Source organism: Strix uralensis, chromosome 3, assembly GCF_047716275.1.
Source record: "Strix uralensis isolate ZFMK-TIS-50842 chromosome 3, bStrUra1, whole genome shotgun sequence".
NCBI classification, from domain to species: Eukaryota; Metazoa; Chordata; class Aves; order Strigiformes; family Strigidae; genus Strix; species Strix uralensis.
The window spans coordinates 125395772-125412676 of record NC_133974.1 but is presented as its reverse complement, the minus strand read 5'-3'; the positions used below and the strand labels follow the sequence as shown (position 1 = coordinate 125412676).

Below are 16905 nucleotides of genomic sequence, written 5' to 3'. Positions count from 1 at the left end.
TAGCGACACCTTGAAAACTTCCAACTATAAGTCAAATGTTAAGCATGACAGTTTCCTTAGCTCTTAATTGAAATGGGACCATATGGTCAGACCAAAGTCCTTTGGGTCCCTATAGAAGTAGTACAGCTTCATCTCCATAGTTGTGGTATTCTATTCTTGGCTTTTTGGTGAGAATATATTTGGCACAATAATGCCAAATGTTGTATCTGGCAAGAGCCAAGGATGCCTCCCAGTGCTCTCCTTGTACCTGTAAACAAGAAACTGGATTCCTGTCTCAACCAAGGGCTAAAATTTAGAGATGGCATCCCTAGCACTGAATTCTTACTACTCTTCAGGAATGACCTTTTTGTTGTTAGATGTTAGTGCCTGCATAGAGGTAAAGTGCTACTGCCTGTTTATTTTTATAAGCAGCAAATCTCTTATCCAAATTGGATTAGAAGTGTGGGAAGTAAAGTATTGCTGCTCTCTAGATACACTAAATCATGCATTGCCCATGGGGTTATAAAGGAAAGAAAAAGATATAATTGAATAGCATGGGATTTTTTTCTCTGAGCAGTAACAAACTAGGAGCAGGTAGGTGATCTAACAGGAGGAGGTGGAGGAGATATTTGAACTTTATCCTGTTTGAATTGCTGGCTGTAGGAGGCGATTAACATGGAAACTTAGGTGTGCAAAAAGTTCGTTTTGTGGTTATGTATAAATACAAATTGTATTAGCATAAAACCTTACTCATTAAGAGACAGCTTTTAATATATCTGGAGATATTTCATTATACCTCTATTAGAAACCTATTGCATATGCAGAGTAATCAATTCTTGTTCTTCTGGGTTGTTGCCTAAAGTAACCTTTGTTCTGTACCTGAGCTCATACAATGCTATTTAAAATACTCCTAAAAAGACATGCTTGAATGTCAAAAATACAGGACACCGAGGTGCTGAACCAGCCATTTATGTATAGGGCTGTAATATATCCTATCAGGCCACTATAAAAACCTGACACTTGGTACAAGCCAAGTAGGCAGACCTCTGACAGATATCCACAGGTATGTAGGTCATACGCTTTTATATGTAAATGTTGGAGGTGATATGTGTAGAAATGGGCCGGTTTTGTACTTTGTGTAAAGACTGTCCAAAGTTTGAAGTTAGGAGGAAGAATATAGTAAGATGGTACATTTATTAGCAATGACTTACAAAATATTCAGGTATGAACTAGACTTGGGACATTCACATGCAGAGGTGAGGAGAGCAGTGTGGAGGTTATCTGCTTTTTTTACTGGAATTGCAGATGAACTATAGTCGAAATGGTGAGTGTCAAGAGTGTAGTAACAGTGCGGTGAGGAATTTAGGATAAAGCAGAGGGAAACTATTGGATAAACTTGGCTTTTGTGCTTCACGACCTCTTCTAGTGAAAAGGTTATTTTAAGATACCCATTTGTGTGATGTGGGAGTTGAATAGAAACTGTACTGAACAGTTTTTAAACTTTGTCCCTCTTAAGATCTTTTTTTTCCTAGAATGTGAGTGTGGGGAGCCAGCTGTTATAACTGAATTTCTGTAACTCAAATACTTTTTCTGCCCTTTTTTTTTTTACTAATCTATGTGAAATGTTTTTCATCACTGAAAGTGAGGCAAAGATGTGTTAATACTTCTAGCAACCATCTGTCTTAACTTTCTCTGAAGTCGTCCATGGTCAAAGGATCTAGCTTTGTGGGAATGAAAACTTTCAGGTAATGCAGGTTCAGCTAGTTCTGCTAGAAGGCACCTTAAGTTTTGCAAGCAGGAAAACTACGTCTTGGAAGTGAATTCAAATTGGGCCTCCCTTTCTTTATTTAGGGGAAACCATAATACCTGAAGCTCAGTGAATCTGAATTCTGCTGTTCAAAGAATGCAAAACTACAGCTGAAAAGTTCTTTGAGGAAGTGCTTGTGCGTAGCCTAGGTTAATTGAACTTGCAGATATGGTATTTAGCTTGCAGAGTTTTCAAGATCCAAAAATGTTCCTGGAGAACTTCAGAAAAAAAAAAATCTTTCACAATAGCTGTTTCCAGCTACCTGGGAAACTCAAGTTTACTGTCTTGGAAAGAAGCCTGGCACAGCTACATCTGCGTGTTTCTGACTTAGCAGATGGCTTACATCAGTCTGAGGTTTTGGGAAACGAATGTGTTTTCTTCAGAATGATGCCTTACCTATCATCCTTTCAGCCTTGGATTTTTAGGAATCCAGCATGTCTGATGCTTCAGGCTATTCTTGAGAAGCCAGGGGAAGGATCATCTCAAGTGCAGCTCAATTCCTGAATGTCTTACTTGGGCAACCATTGCTGTGAATAGAGTTCTGTAGTGTCAGTGCTGAACTGCTTATTGGGACACATTTCTCTTGTGAAGCTGTTGTAAAACATAGGGTATGCTTTGGGTCTCACCCTTTCAAGTGTTTAATCAGCCCAAACAATCTTTGGTGTGGCTACAGCAAGCTCTCTGCAGTAATTTTTGCCAATTGTTTTATTTTAAGCAAATGTTGAATCAAACAGTCATAGGAAGGCTGGGAACAAACACGAAGCTCCAGACTGGTCTGTAAGACTGCTTGTCATCTGCAGTTCTCCAGCGTTCAGTACGCCTTTCCTATTTCCTGAGGCAGCGTGCATCTTGAGAGGCCGTTTCTTACTTAAAGCTCCCAGTCTCTTGCTCAGTATCTGGGAAGCCAGCTCCTGCTTTGAGCAAGAGTTTGGACTAAATGACCTCCTGGATTACCCTGTGATTCTGTGAAGTCCCTTATGAGGAAAGGGGTTGACTCAGCCTCGTGGAAATGCATAAGCACGTAAGAGTCAGTATCCCTGCTGTCCTGTAGGTGTTTCTTTATTCCTGCCTGAGATTCATTCAGCTCATAGTAAGGTTAACTATGAAGTACGTTCTCAGTCCAAGGATCAGAAGTCTTGCGTGCACTTTCCTTGATGGGGGTCTCTCCCTTAGGAAGTTGAAAAGACTGAGTTGGTACGTTGCTAAAAGCCATGTATGCCTACTAAAGCAGAGATCAAACTGAAGACTGAGGGCCAGTTGGTTTTTTTTCAGTCTGCACGATGGGATATGCATCGATGGTAACATGCTGTAGAAGAGCTTCCCTGGTGTACCTGAGGAGCAGGCACACAAAGATCTAAGGGTGTAATAGGACTTTGTAAGAAATGCTCGTTAGGTTTGTCCGATGACAAAGTATGACTCACATCACGGGAAATGCCTCTCTAACTAGGCTACTGCAGCTTCAGTGAGGAATTGCTCCACGGTTGCCTAAAGATCACCATGGTGGTTGGATGACAGACATTTTAGAGTTGGAAAATCCCTTTGAAGGAGAATTTGCTGTGCCTTAAGAACTTGAGATTCTACTTAGATCTTTTACTCAGCTGTGCTGCAAATCTAATTAGCCTCTCCTACCCCTTCCAGAAGTGGTCAGTGTGGAAGAGTTCGTGAAGTACCATCTACCCTTCATGTTACAGAAACTTGAAGTGCAGAAAAGTGTTCTTCTCTGGAAGCTGTAGCTGTAACAATGGACCTTTGTTTGCTCGGCCCTTACAAGAATTTTCTTACTACTTGCCACAAGGCACCACACAGTAGGGCAGGGGATTAGATCATTTCCTTCCCTCCTCCTCTTCCTGCAGATTATTTGATTAATATTTCTATTGTATACTCTAATTAGCATGTTCTTGGCTTCAGTCAGCTCCCCCCACCCCATAATCTCCTTAAAACACTATAGTATGACTTTATTAACTGTATAACATGGGAACTCCTTGCACAGAGATTACATGTGACAGAACACAATGAAAGATTAAAGGGGCTGGCAAGTCAGTAATCTTCCCTCCTTTCGTCATCCCCTGTGCACCTGGGGTTAGACTTCTAGGAACCCCCTAACAGGTTTAATGTTTTGCAATGCATGAAATATTTGTCTTTTTGGGGTATTGCTGGCTTTGGTCAGAGTTTAGCCACTGACTTTGTGGGAAACAGTTAAGGTGGTGTATAGTGTGTGTTCAGCCTTCAGTATTGAGTGTACAAATATACTTCCCCTTTGGGACCATTACAGATCCTAGTCTTCCACGTTTTTGTTCTTTTCTCAGTGTTTCCTTCAGTGTCTGCTCCGCTGTACCCTATGTGCAGTAATTGCAAGCACTTACCCCGCATGGTGTTTTTATTCTTCTCCCTGCCTGTTTTGTTAAATAAAATTATCAACAGACATGTTTAAAATGTCCGTCATAAAATTTAGCTGTAATATACTGATCAGGTTAACTCTAGGATGAAGAGCTTGCCATTCAAGCTTCTCGGCTGGCTGCACGCTAGAGAACATAGCATTGTCCTTTGCCTGTATCTGCAAGGCTCTTTAACTGATATAGCTAGAAATGCATTCCTCTTCAAAGCTCATTTTGAATGTCATGTGAAATCACGTAATTATATCAAACTGTACAGCATCTGCTCGTGAGTCAGATGGAAGAGCATGACGATACAGCCCTTTATTTCTTTTAACAACTTCAAGGAAAGAACCTCCCCTGCAGTTAAGCATCACTTCATGAAATTAGCAGTGCTACAGATTTCATTGTTTTAGTCTGGCATGGTCGGCAGCATCTCTGCTCCAGGAAAAATCAGATAGCTTGCCTGGAGACAGCACACTTGAGGCATTTGCTTCCAGTCCTCGAGGCAGAGCACGGTTCTTGTGTGGAGTGGAAATCATTAAACCGTCCTCCTAATAAAAGTGAGGGACAATGGTGACACAAGAACAGATGAGTAGAGCATGGCTGTGAGTAAACATGAGCAGGGAAACAAAGTTGTTCAAACTCTGTAGGGTGAGGTTCAGAGGCAGCCATGCAGCAGTGTGGCTAGGGGCAAAATAAACCCTCAAAAAACCTGCTTTAAGACGGGGCACGGTTAGCTATGAAAAGGGCATTATGTGGAGTATTTGTGTGATAACAGAAGGCTATCGTGGGTCAGTAATACGAAGGCAGGTGGGATGTAGAGATAAGGATTGTTACCTGTGGGAGGCTGGGCTGGACAATAGACGGCATATCCACCTGCAGTTGCTCACTCTGTAGCTTCTTATGTGGCTCCAGCATAAAGTAATGCACAAGTTTATTAACATGGAATCTGAACAGTGGCACCTGTAAAATGAGAAAATGAGGGAGCTCTAGAAGCAAATTAGTCTTAAATTCTGCTTTTCAGAATGAACACTATTGAAACAGGGTTACTCAAGTGTCACAGCTTGTGTGAGAAAAGTAATGCAACCTAGAAGTGGTCATACCAATGTAACTTATCACTACAGTTAAATACCTGAATACAGAGCACCTTCTGTACTCTTGTTGCCATATCTGTATGTTAAGTGATACTCATACAGTCCTGATGTGGTTTTCTTTTTTTTTAAAAAAAAAAAAAAAACAAAAAAAACCCCAGAAACAACAAACCACAAAACCAAACCCTTAGCCCTGGTTAAAATATTATTAAAGCTGCCAACCTTGTATAGGCCAGGATGAAGTATAAAATAGTTGAAGATGATGGGGGAAGTGGGGTTAGGTGACTCTTCCACCCCAGTAAAAAGTGCCATTGTAAGCTTCTGCAGTTTACCAGTGGAAAAGCTAGGTTCGTGTGCCAGTGGTGTGAGGCTATTGATTTTTGATACAGAGGAGTGCTCAACTTTAATCTCAAGATGTGGCTTGATGACTCTGGCTTTACTGATGAGCTTGATTCAGAAGGTTCCTGTCCCCTCACTTGCATTGGTATAGCGGGTTTACAGAATAAACCCACAAACAGATAAGTAAAATGATTTGGGTTAAAATAGTTGGGCTTTTCGTGTTTTCCCTAAGTCCTTTACTAGTTTAGTAATCTGATAGCTGTGATAATGACCATACCATCTCAGATCAGTATTCAGTAGCAGGGATTTTTTTGGTGGCCAGAAGAGTGGAAACAAGGGAGCGCCTTACATCAATGTTTTTCCAAGCACTTCTCGGTTTCAGCAGCTGTGGCTCAGTAACTTCTGTGGAGCAAAGTGGTATCTTTGTGCCTAGTAATCTATGATGGGAGAAAAAAGGTGTCTTTGAGCCTATGTATAGTTTTATTATCCAGAATATCCTATGGCAAGGTGTTCTGCAGTTGAGTTTTTCAGGTGGGTGCCAAGATCCTGTAACAGGACAACCTTATGGTATTAGGGGAAGGTTGTCTGTGGGTCAAGGAGAGAGAAAACAGGTATGCATTTACCTTGTTTCCTGCAGTGAGGCTGCCTTACATGGAGTTGCGAGTTATGTTGTGTTCTGGCATTATGAACAAAAAGCTCGTTCAGCAGCGCTTAGCTTTGAGTGCTGCTGAGTAATGTGCCTGCCCTTCCTGCCTTCGGTTCTACTGGTATGACCGCACGGCCATGCCGTGAGCTCAGCTGGGAAACAGATCCAGCTGAAAAACAACTGAGCAGGTAAACCAACTTTTAAAAACATGGACAGATCAGGGAAACCAGTTCATAAAGTTGTGATTGCAAAAGTGAGGTGGTAAGCCAAGCAGCAGAAATGGGAGCAGTAGTCACCTGTAGCATTTGAAGATGTCAGGTACCAGCCTGCATATAGATCGTTTGAGCCAGGGTAACCGTGCACGCCTTCTTGGCCCACTACAACTGTGATGTAAAACTTGATGTAAAGGTTAAGCTACTGCGTCATATGCATGCAGCAACCTCAGAACATTTGCATGATCAGTTCTAAGAGGTGGTAACTTGGAAGCTGTGGTAACTTGATCACCATTTTATGGCTCAGACATTTAAATTATCCCACCCACTGGCTTGATGCAGTGATTTTGATGTTAGTGGAATAAGAAATGAGCTCAGAACCTGGTCTGGCACATGCAGATTTGCCTTACTAAACGTGCATCCTACAGGAATGAGCTGTTACAGCGTGGTTGGCCATGGGAGTTCAGTACACACAGGTGGTGTCTGCAGGTGTATTGTGTGTCCAATTCTGGAGCATTAGTGAAAATGGGGATGGCAGTGCCTGAAGAGTTGCTGCTGGTTTAATTCTCACTGTATTAAGAAACCACTTTTTGTGTGGGAGGTGAGGAAAGCTAGCTGGGCTAATAAATTATGATGAAAAAAAAAAGGAAGAAAGAAGGTATAGCATGCATGGGTACAGTTATGTAAGAAAAGCGAAGAAGGAAATAGATCAGCGTTTCTCCGAGAACCTCATCCACAGAGCTGCTGGGGAATTGGGCTGCAGGATCATGCTCAGCACACCCTCCGCTTCCTTTTTTCCTTTTTGGGGCCAGAGATGGATGAATTTATGGAGCGGTGAGCAGGATGCAGGCTCTGACTCCAGCCAATGGTGTGTGGCGCAGTGGTGTTTACCTAGCTTACGCAAGGCAGAGCCAGCCCCTCTTTAGTCAGAAGGCGCTACCCACAGCTTAAGTAAAAGCACACAGAGCAGAGGCACTCAGTCTGGCAGTTGCTGCGGGTTTAAAGGAGTTGGTGGATTTCGGCTGGTTTTAAACAAGATCGAAGGAGTGGTTTTTTTCTTCTCTACTGTGTAGAAATACTGAGAGGACAAAAAGATACTGGTAAGTGCTCTGTATGCCACTGCTTTTCCGTTCTAGTGTTGTAGTGTTTCAGTCTCTCTTCTAAAAGACTCCTCAGTTTTTCAGTGTTTTTCGGTGAGAAGTTGAAAGATAGTTCAGTACTGTGGTTGAAAGGAAATCTGAGAACAGGCAGTGTGTCTGCGGGCTGCCCTTCCGCCTAAAATAGGAAGAGATGTTGAAACTGTATTATAGTATAATAAATGCTTTGTGTTTGTAAGCAGTGTCAGTCACTTCTTATTTTTAGGGTGCATTGCAAGATGCCTTGATACTGTCCTCGTTACCTAATGAAATCATACAAAGGGGAATTTCTCATAAAGCAGTTAAATATTTGTGTTGTCTAACAAAAAAGGCTTTAAATGTAATTGTAACTCCTATTTTTGCAAGATGATAGAGTATGCTCTGTGAAAAAGCTTTTGTGTCATATCAGCACCTATTTAGCTGATACTTTGGTACATAAATGCCTCATCAGGAAGTCAGAGAGGCTCATAAAAAACTAAACGGTAACTTTCAGATCTGTAGAACAAGAAGTCATTGTGGTTTTCTGCAAGCACGGAGTCCTCGGCTCTGTATTCTAGTTCAGGTGCATCAGACAGTAGATTTCCTTGGGCTTGGACATCAAAGCATAAAAAGCTCCATCTAGATGCGTAATGGCCCTTTTAAAAATAAAATGCCTCTGGTTTGGTATGAACTCTTAATCTGCGTATGGAAGTTGTGCTTCTGTCACCCACTTGCAATGAAAGTTGGGACTGCTTATTTTTAAGGTAATACTGTGTAATTTGTCTGAAGGCAGTAAAGGGGATAATTTTAAAGGATCATGACTGCAAAGTTCTCTGTATCAGAACAGCACTTTTGCCATGTTGTACCACTGTTGTACAAAGTTTTTTCTTTTCCTGTTTGTACTTTTGCAAGTCACTCCCCAAAGATACAAATAGGTAGTGCTATGGCTAATGAACACCTAATGTTGTTCTACCAGCATACCTCTGTCGTATTGGTTTATGGCTTCATACATTACAGTTTATATAAATGATCTTCATTTGATAATCTGAGCACAAAACCAAAACTATCCCTTTTTAGTAAAACATATACTGAGTTTGTAGTAACAGCTGAAGTGCACATACAGCCAAAAACTGATGTAGAAAGCTGCGAATTAATCTTCTTAAGTAGCTTGTGTGAATAACTTTCACAGGTAGCTCAGCTGATTGAGCAAGTACCACCTGTAGTGCTTGGCCCCCATGCTTCAGGGGCGGTCAGCGGAGGAGCTTTGCCTAGCACGAGGTTGTGTGCATCGTCACTGGTATATCCGAAAGCTGACGTGGAGGACATGGGTGGTAAGGGGGTGTAGACTGCATGTAAATGTAGCTGTTTAACTGGTGAAGAACTTTCTCAGCTAATTAAGGTTATAGATAATATTGCAGTGACAGCTTTAAAATAGACACCTTGTGCTAAAAGACAAATGTTTTCAGCTTCCCACACACAGTCTGAATTACATCATTTATAACCTGTAGGAGGTTATCGTGGTTTCCTCAGGGGAGGATCAGCTGTTACTTTTCCTAACTGAAAAAAAATGCTGGATTTTATTTTTTTCCAGGGGAATATTTTCAGAATTGATTTTTGTCAATCTGAGTGGATCATTAGCAGTTACATAAATCTTCCAGGTTTAATATGCCCAGCCACGTTCTCATCCCATTGGTGGCATTCAGAGTAACAGCACTGAAGTTAGCAGAGGTCTGATTGAAATCAGGCCCCTGTGCTTAGATGATTTTTTCCGTCTTCTGAACAGGAATGCTATTTTTGAGTACTGTCATAAAGTACAGATTTTCATATAGGTGCCTATAATAGAAGTCTTGTTCTAAAACACTTGCCTTGTTCATTGAACAAGGATGCTTGTCCTCACAGTGCTGTTCCTGACTTTCCTAAAATTGCTGAGAACTGCTCAGACTTGCTTCTGAGGCAGAAACAGAACTTGAAGCGGGACACTGGATGCCAATCTGGCTAAAACTGCTGTTTCTTAGACTGGAAAAAGTTAGCTGTAGCCTTAGTGAAAAGCATTAGGTTTGCTCTTGTGTATCAAGTTAATGCCCCTTTGAAAGTGTCTACAGGCAATGTGCTTTTTTGTGTGTGTGCTGTGACTCTTGCATGACTTGTTTCCAGGATGCCCAGCCCAGTAATGGCAGATGTCTGTGGTAAAAAGATGCTTTCATTCTGTTTCTGAGAATGAAAAACCTCTCTATTGAGTTTTTACAGATGTTCTCAAGGCACAGCAGTAGATAGTTGTTCGCATTGTTTTATGCTTTGTATCCTGTGCAGGAGATCCTGCTTGCTCGTTTCAGAGCTTTGGCCTTGTTGTCTCATTTTCAATGCTTTTGTACCATAAGATGCTCTTGTGTACATAGTGGATAACTAAGCTTATTCAGAGGTTATAAAAGAAAAGGTGAACAGTATAGACTAGAGGAAAGAATAAGCCATACAAAAGCAAAACACTGGACTGGTTTTCCACACTCCCAAGGTGCTTTTTTTTTTTGGTGCTGAAAAACTCCCTTTTCTAGAAGGAGAAAATCAATTACGCTTCCTCAGAAAGGTAAAGTTGGGCTACTGATCTGAAGTGACAACACAATTTGAAGGCATAACAGCTGCATCACTATACCCTTCCTGTGCATCTGTAGTGAAGGATGCAAGCTGTAGACAGAATCTGTCTAATCTCAAAGATGGCATATGAAACCTGCTGAATTTAAAGTTCCAGGTATGTGTGTGAAGGAAACGTAAGCTTGTTTTTCACTGGAAACTGGGAGAAGTGTGAAAACTGTGGTTGATAAACACATACTCTTCTGCATGCTCCTTTACCCAGGTGATTGCTTCAATAAAAACTATTTTAATAAAAGCTTCCGAGAAGATTGCTAGGAAAAACAGTTAAAAGAGAATAACTTTCCAGTGGTGATTTAACCATCATGTAGAAGAAGGGGTTTCTCAATCTCTGTCTCAGCTTTCAGAAACATAGTGATGCAAAGGAGCTGATTTCTTGTTGCTCGCACCAGCGGAGATCAGCAGTGACATCATTGATACTGTTTATGAAATCTGGCAACCTGGCCTTGATGGGGACTCATAATCAAACAAAAAGTCAGTCTAGGAATTACTTTGGGTTTTTTCACTTCTTTCTCATTACTTACTGCCTCTTCCTTCTTCCATGCTTCCAAATATCTTCATCTGGAGAGACAAGTATTCTGCATGGATCCTTTGTGTCTCACGGTGACTTAACTTTGATATTCTGGTCCTTTAAATCTGGACGTCAAGACTTTGCCCTTGAAGAGATGAGACAACCACAGAAGAGAATATGCAGCACTGAAATACTGTGCATGCATTCAGAGGAGTTTGGTTTCTGATCTTGCAGTCACAAGATTGCCTAGTGGAAATTGGAGTGCTAATGAGCTTAAATGTGTAAATGGATGTTGGCAAACTTGGGTCCTACTTGTGTTTTGTCAGGTAACTGCACTGTTCAGTGTGAATTCTTGCTTAAAGAGCAGTATGGGGTTTTAAATACAAATAAAGCTATAGACAGTAATGTGTAAATCTCAGAAGGGTAAGGATAAAATTTTGTTTCATTGGTAATGGAGTTGTGCATAATTTATGTCTAACTGATCAAAAGTGCACCTCAGGTGTATATTCCAGTTAATTGATAAAATTGTGTTGGGCTTCCTAAAATTAATTGTATTCCTAGAATAATTCAGGTTGGGGGGTTGTCTGGTACAGTCCCCCAACTCAAAGTGGGACTGGACTGCCTTAGATCAGGTTGTTCAGGGCAACATGTAGCAAAGGTTTGAATATCTCCAAGGATGGACATCCCACAGCCTCTCTGGATTGTTTTTTTCCCCTAATAGCTAATCAGGATTTTCGGTGTTGCAGTTTGTTGCCTCTTGCCCTGTCACTGTATACCTGTCAGAAGGACTGGATTATATTTTGTCCATATCCCCCCAATTTAGCACAGAATTGCTGAGGGAAGAACTGGATATGAGAATTGCCAGGATAGTAAATGGAGAACTACAAATAGCAAATTGTATAAAAATAAAAACGTCGGTAGACAAGCTGTCTTGTGCTTTATTTCTAAAAGACAAAAAAATATTAAACCTTAAAATATGTAGATATAGAACATAATTAAGATAATATTACAAAAATGGGGGAAAAAAATCCAATTTTTGCGTCTGATTCAGCATATTTTTATTCTAATATACTCATTGACAGAGGACTTCTTTTTATGCTGTGAAAGTGGTTTTTTTAATGCAGTATTTTAGAAAAGGGCTAGTCTGGCACTAGCTACAGTTGCTAGCAGCCTATAATGCTGGCTCTGTGTTTAGAAAATGATGGTAATTTATTACAAAGAGACTTTTATTCTAGTATTTTTAGCTCACAGCCGAGTGTTTAATGAATCTCTGCTTGGGCTCATTGAATTTATGTTCTCCCCTCCCCCTGCCCCATTTTAACCATTAAGACACTGCTATTCTTGCTGCAATTCCAAAAGCCATACTTGGTCTATTAAATAGCAGAGTTATTCACAAGGTGCTGTGCCTTACTGCAAACAAGATGTGCAGACTTTCTGTTGAAGCCACCAAAAACTAGTCGTGTATGAGTCTCATGATCAGAAAAGGCAGCTGAACCATTGAGGGTGGCTGGTATGCTAAAGGTGATAGTTCAGAATCAACCAAAATTCACTCTATCTTTGTCCCCCACTGAAAAGGGTGTGTTCAGTGAAAGTGGACAGACTCTTAAACTCTTCATCTACTCTGAAGCATGGTTTGTGAGGTCCTCCTGGAGAATAGTCTGTATTTGAATGTGACAGGAGAGATAGTACAATGATACGGCTTTTCCTTCTACTTGAATGTAATCAGAAATCTGTGGCTTGCTTTCTGCCATAGCAATCTTTGCCTTCTGTGACTCAAGTGAATATTGAAGAACAAGGCTTGGATTTCCATTCCTAAAACAAATTTTAAATACTTTTTTCAGTTTAGATGTCGTCTCTTTCCAGTCTCTCAAAACAGTTGCACGTGTGGAAGTTACCTTTATTGAGCTTTCTCCTGCCTCCAGAGAAACCAGTGTTAAAAATAAAAAGTTATTAGGTGTTCATGAGTTCTTCCTGTTCCAGTTTCCTATTTTTGAGACTGAAAGATGCTAACATTGTGGTTTTGTGCTAACTGCAAACAGTTGTGCTCACCTCTTACCCAACCGAGTAATGCCTTTCCAAAACAGGTTTTTCTGTGTGCAAGTTGCTTTACTCGCAAAATCTTTTCACTTCTGTAATACAGGACTGTGCACAGGTAGGGGTTTTCAGGCTTTGATCTCTTCTCTGTAGCAGAAGCAGAGATCTTGATGTGAAAAACTTGTCACTGCCAGTTCTGTGATTTTGGGAGAATATTGGATGGGGTGAGATCTTGTAATTAACACCTTATTCTTCATCAGTGTTGATGGTTCTTGGAGGAGTTTAGAGCAGTCTGTTGTTCAGAGCCTAATCCAATGAAGCCTATTCCACCAGGGTCCAGAGATGCTGCTGCAAAGGGCAGCAAAAAGTCTAACTTACGTATATTTTGTTCAAACAGTCAGTTCCTTGGTTATATACTGGCACTTTGGGGCCAAGCTGTCTTTTCAATGTTTTTGAGTAGCTGTTCCTAACACTTCCAAGAAGTTTCCTGTAGTATTCTAGGAATAAAAACTGGTCAGGTTATACTACAAGTGAAGGCCCATTATATAAATTAGTGGATTCTTCCTCTCAATTTGAGAGCATTCCCTCCCATAAGTTCTTAAATGATTTCTCCAGCTTTAAATGATCTGTAAGCCTGCTCCATTTTAGGAGTGGAGATGTTATCCTGTCACCTACTAGACTTGTCTACTGTGGATCAGCACTTGAGTTTTATTTGCAGATGTCAGATTTCACTTGGACTAGCCTTTGGGGCCTCATTGGAAGAATATAATTAATCTTTGTTATTTTTGGGAATGAAATGACTCTTCCTTTTGGGTACAGTGCATCAGGCAGATCATACTGGGTGAGAAGTAGTGTGTATGTTGTACCGATTTTTTTTAGGGGCACTGAATTTTACATGTGCTTGAGTTGGAGTTGGAGTTAACTGGGTGGTGTTAGTAGTTGTGAAAGTGGTGTGTGCAGTTCTGAGATGTTTTAAAAAAAAATCAAGTTCAAATATTCAAGCCATGCTTTTGAAAATGTATGAGCAAGCTGTTTTACTAATGATAGCTCTAGATTTCTAACTCCTGAACCTTCCTTAACTCAAATAAGAAGTGGGTTTCCATCATATGTGCTGGTCCCAAAATAAACTTGGCTGGATTTCTTTAAATGTGAAACAAAAAAATGTATTGAGGGCGAGCTGAGTGTTAGGTGTTGGACACTTTTCCTTACACTGGCATTTTCTAGTTAACTTCTTGTATTGCTGAAGTCTGCCCCTTAGAACTGTTGGCCCCTCTTACGATTTTTGCTCAGTTATCTCTTGAGGAGGTTACTGGCCACCTCTTCAGGTAACTCTTTAAAGCAGAGTCACTTTTAACTGTTCATGTGTCGTTACTTTTAATGAGACTCAGAAGGTGACTGGGAGATGTATTCCTCAGGTTTCGATGAAATTGTTCACTTGGGTGAACAGAGGAGGAGTTATACCAAACCTTTTCTGGTACTAATGGCAAAAGTTATTTATTTTTAATGCTTGCCTTCCCACCTTCTCTTAGTGAATGGATTAGCTCTTTATCAAACACCATAGTGTTGCGTGGATACTATTAAAATCTTTTTTTACCCTGTCATGGTATTTACTAGTCCTATGCTACTTCCTAATGGGCAGTGCTGTAGATTTCATAGCAGTATTTCTTCTGAGTTGTTAAATGTCAATTCAAAGGACAACCATTATGTATTCTAGCAGAGAAGTGTGAAGCCTTGCATGAGAAATGCAATGGCCAAGATGAAATTATTTGTATGTGGAGAAGACTGAATTGCAGGGGAGTGGCTGCTGAGGAGATCAATACTCAAGTAGAAAATAGGTTAATAATTTGGGGAGGAGATTAAAACATGAGGAGCTGTTTTTAGAAGAAATATATAAGCAGCTATAATGCAAGAAGATTTTCAAATAAAGCAAAACAAGAAATGCTGAAGTTGATAGCAAAAATACTTTATAGAAAATATATCATTTTTATGCACAGATAAATACTTAAGGTTTATACTCACTTCTTAAGTAGTAATACTTCAGAAAGGAGATGGAGCTAGAGAACAAAGCGCTATTAAACACTAAGAGCTAGGTAGTTCAGTATTAATGTCAGTAAACCACTGCCTGCGATACCTTCAAAGGCACGTGGTTTCAGGGAAGTGCTGGTGTGGTGCTCCAAGGTAGGTTTGTGATGCCGGGAGGCAAGGAAGACCCCAGATGGCTGTAGCAAACATGAAAACTTTGAACACAATTAATGTTGTGGGACTCTGTTTATCGAACGGGACAATCTCCACTTTGATGTGTTATGACTACTGGCATGATAGGAGTTTAAGGTCAATTTTCATTAAAGGCAAGACTTTGGGCCCCACCTACAACAGCAGGTACCCTCACCATCCCCCTTAAGTTACTGCTACACGTGGATCAGCAATCTAGAAATGATTCGGAGCAAACTATACTGCTTTGCTCTCTCCTGTGGCACTGCTGCTATTTCTGTGTGACAGACAGGGCCCGTTGGATCAGGATAAGGCACTTTCTGCACCAGCTAAATGACGGATATCTTAAGGCTTGAACTAGGATAGGTGCCTACTGAAAATGCACACTGCTTTCTATGCAACAAAACCATATTGGTGTAACTGTTGTGTAGTTGGGATGCAGGCGCTTCACAGGAGTGTTGTGCAGATCAGGTTTATTACAGCATGCTCGTGCGTCTAGCAGTGGGTCAGGATACCATTGTGGTAATGTTACATGTGTGCTAACCACAAAAACAGTCTTCAGTCAACTTCTTATTTCAAGCACTATGAAAACCACAGTACCCAGACTTGAGAGCAAAGGAGAAGAGATTTGGAAAATGATGAGAAATGCAAGGAAAAAGAAAGTTTTGATTTAGCCACCTGGTTGTGTTCTGCAGGCATCACAGCAAAGTTTGTAGGACAGTAAGATGTCTTTGTGTGTACCTGTGTGAAGCCCTCCTAAATATGTGGGATAGAATGTAAGAAAGCACGAAGGAGCATACTGAATTTTCAGAGCACTGTGAGCTGATTGCAGGTGGGAATCAACATATCCATGCTGTACAAGAAATTGGTAGATTGAGAAGAGATGTTGAAGGCCAAGTTTTTCTGTGAAGGAGCAGAGAGGACTGGGAGAGGGTAAAGATCAGGTCAGTAAAGGGATCTTTGCATCAGCTTCTGAACAAACGTGAGCAGGGTGTCAAACACTGCCACATCCTTTCTTCTGTTGTTAGGGCATAAGATGGGGGTAGATAAAATCTGCATGATGACATCTTTATGCTAATATCTACAGTCTAATTGAGGTAGAAGAAAATGGAGATACAGCATTGTAGTCATGATCAAAGTGGATGACAGGATTTGAGAAATGTTATATGGGACCAAAGTGTGTATTTGCACAAAGGCAGAATGTTAACCATCAGTGTTAAAAAAGCTTGATACCTTTTTGAGTTGGTATGAAAACTTACCTGGAAGGACCGAGACAATGTTCTTATTTCTGTTAAAGAAAGCCTCAAATGGGCTAGCATCTGATTTATTCTTTATTGAGCAAGTGCTCTGTTGGGTAGGTTTTCTTGATAGGAAAGTCAGAGATGGGTTGGATAGTTCAGGGATGTCTGGAAATGAGAAGCTTTAAAAAAATACTAGTGTGAACTGTCCCTCAAAGGAGAAGTATGACGAAAAATTGCACTTCAAGAGACTGTTTACATAAAGAATTACATGGAATTCCCTCAGGAAATCTCCTTCAGACAGCTGTTTGTATCACTTGTGTCTCTGAACATGAGAGATCGCATTGCACATCCCAAACTTGTATGGTAGACTCGATACCAAATTGTCATACAACTTCCTTCCATCTGCAAATTCAGAAATTCTTGGAAAGCTCTGAATCAGATCCTTTTCATGAAAACTTCTACCTCTCTAGCTAATGGACTGGTCTTGCTTTTTTCTTTTTTTTTTCCTTTAAATTTAATCCCTACCTGGCTCTACTTCTTGATAGTTGAACCAAAGCTAGATACCATTTATACTAAGAACTAGCATGAAGGAAAACAATGTTTATCATGGCTATACTGAAATCTTCTAAATTGACTGTGGGTTTTTTTGTGATCTGATAGTTCTTTCAGGCAATTCAACCTTAATTGATGTGGTTTTATAT

At 40.5% G+C, this 16905-nt stretch overlaps 1 protein-coding gene across 9 annotated transcripts in view; it reads left to right on the top strand.

Annotated features, from left to right (window-relative positions):
* Positions 1–16905, top strand: part of PELI1 (pellino E3 ubiquitin protein ligase 1) — a 46268-nt gene that overhangs the window by 20244 nt on the left and 9119 nt on the right. The window contains exon 1 of one of the 9 annotated variants that reach the window (XM_074864324.1): positions 7439–7549. The exons of the other annotated variants lie outside the window; for them this stretch is intronic. The gene's annotated coding sequence lies outside the window, so the exon portion shown is untranslated. Of the gene's footprint in view, positions 1–7438; positions 7550–16905 lie in introns of those variants that run through there. 9 annotated transcript variants of the gene reach the window in all.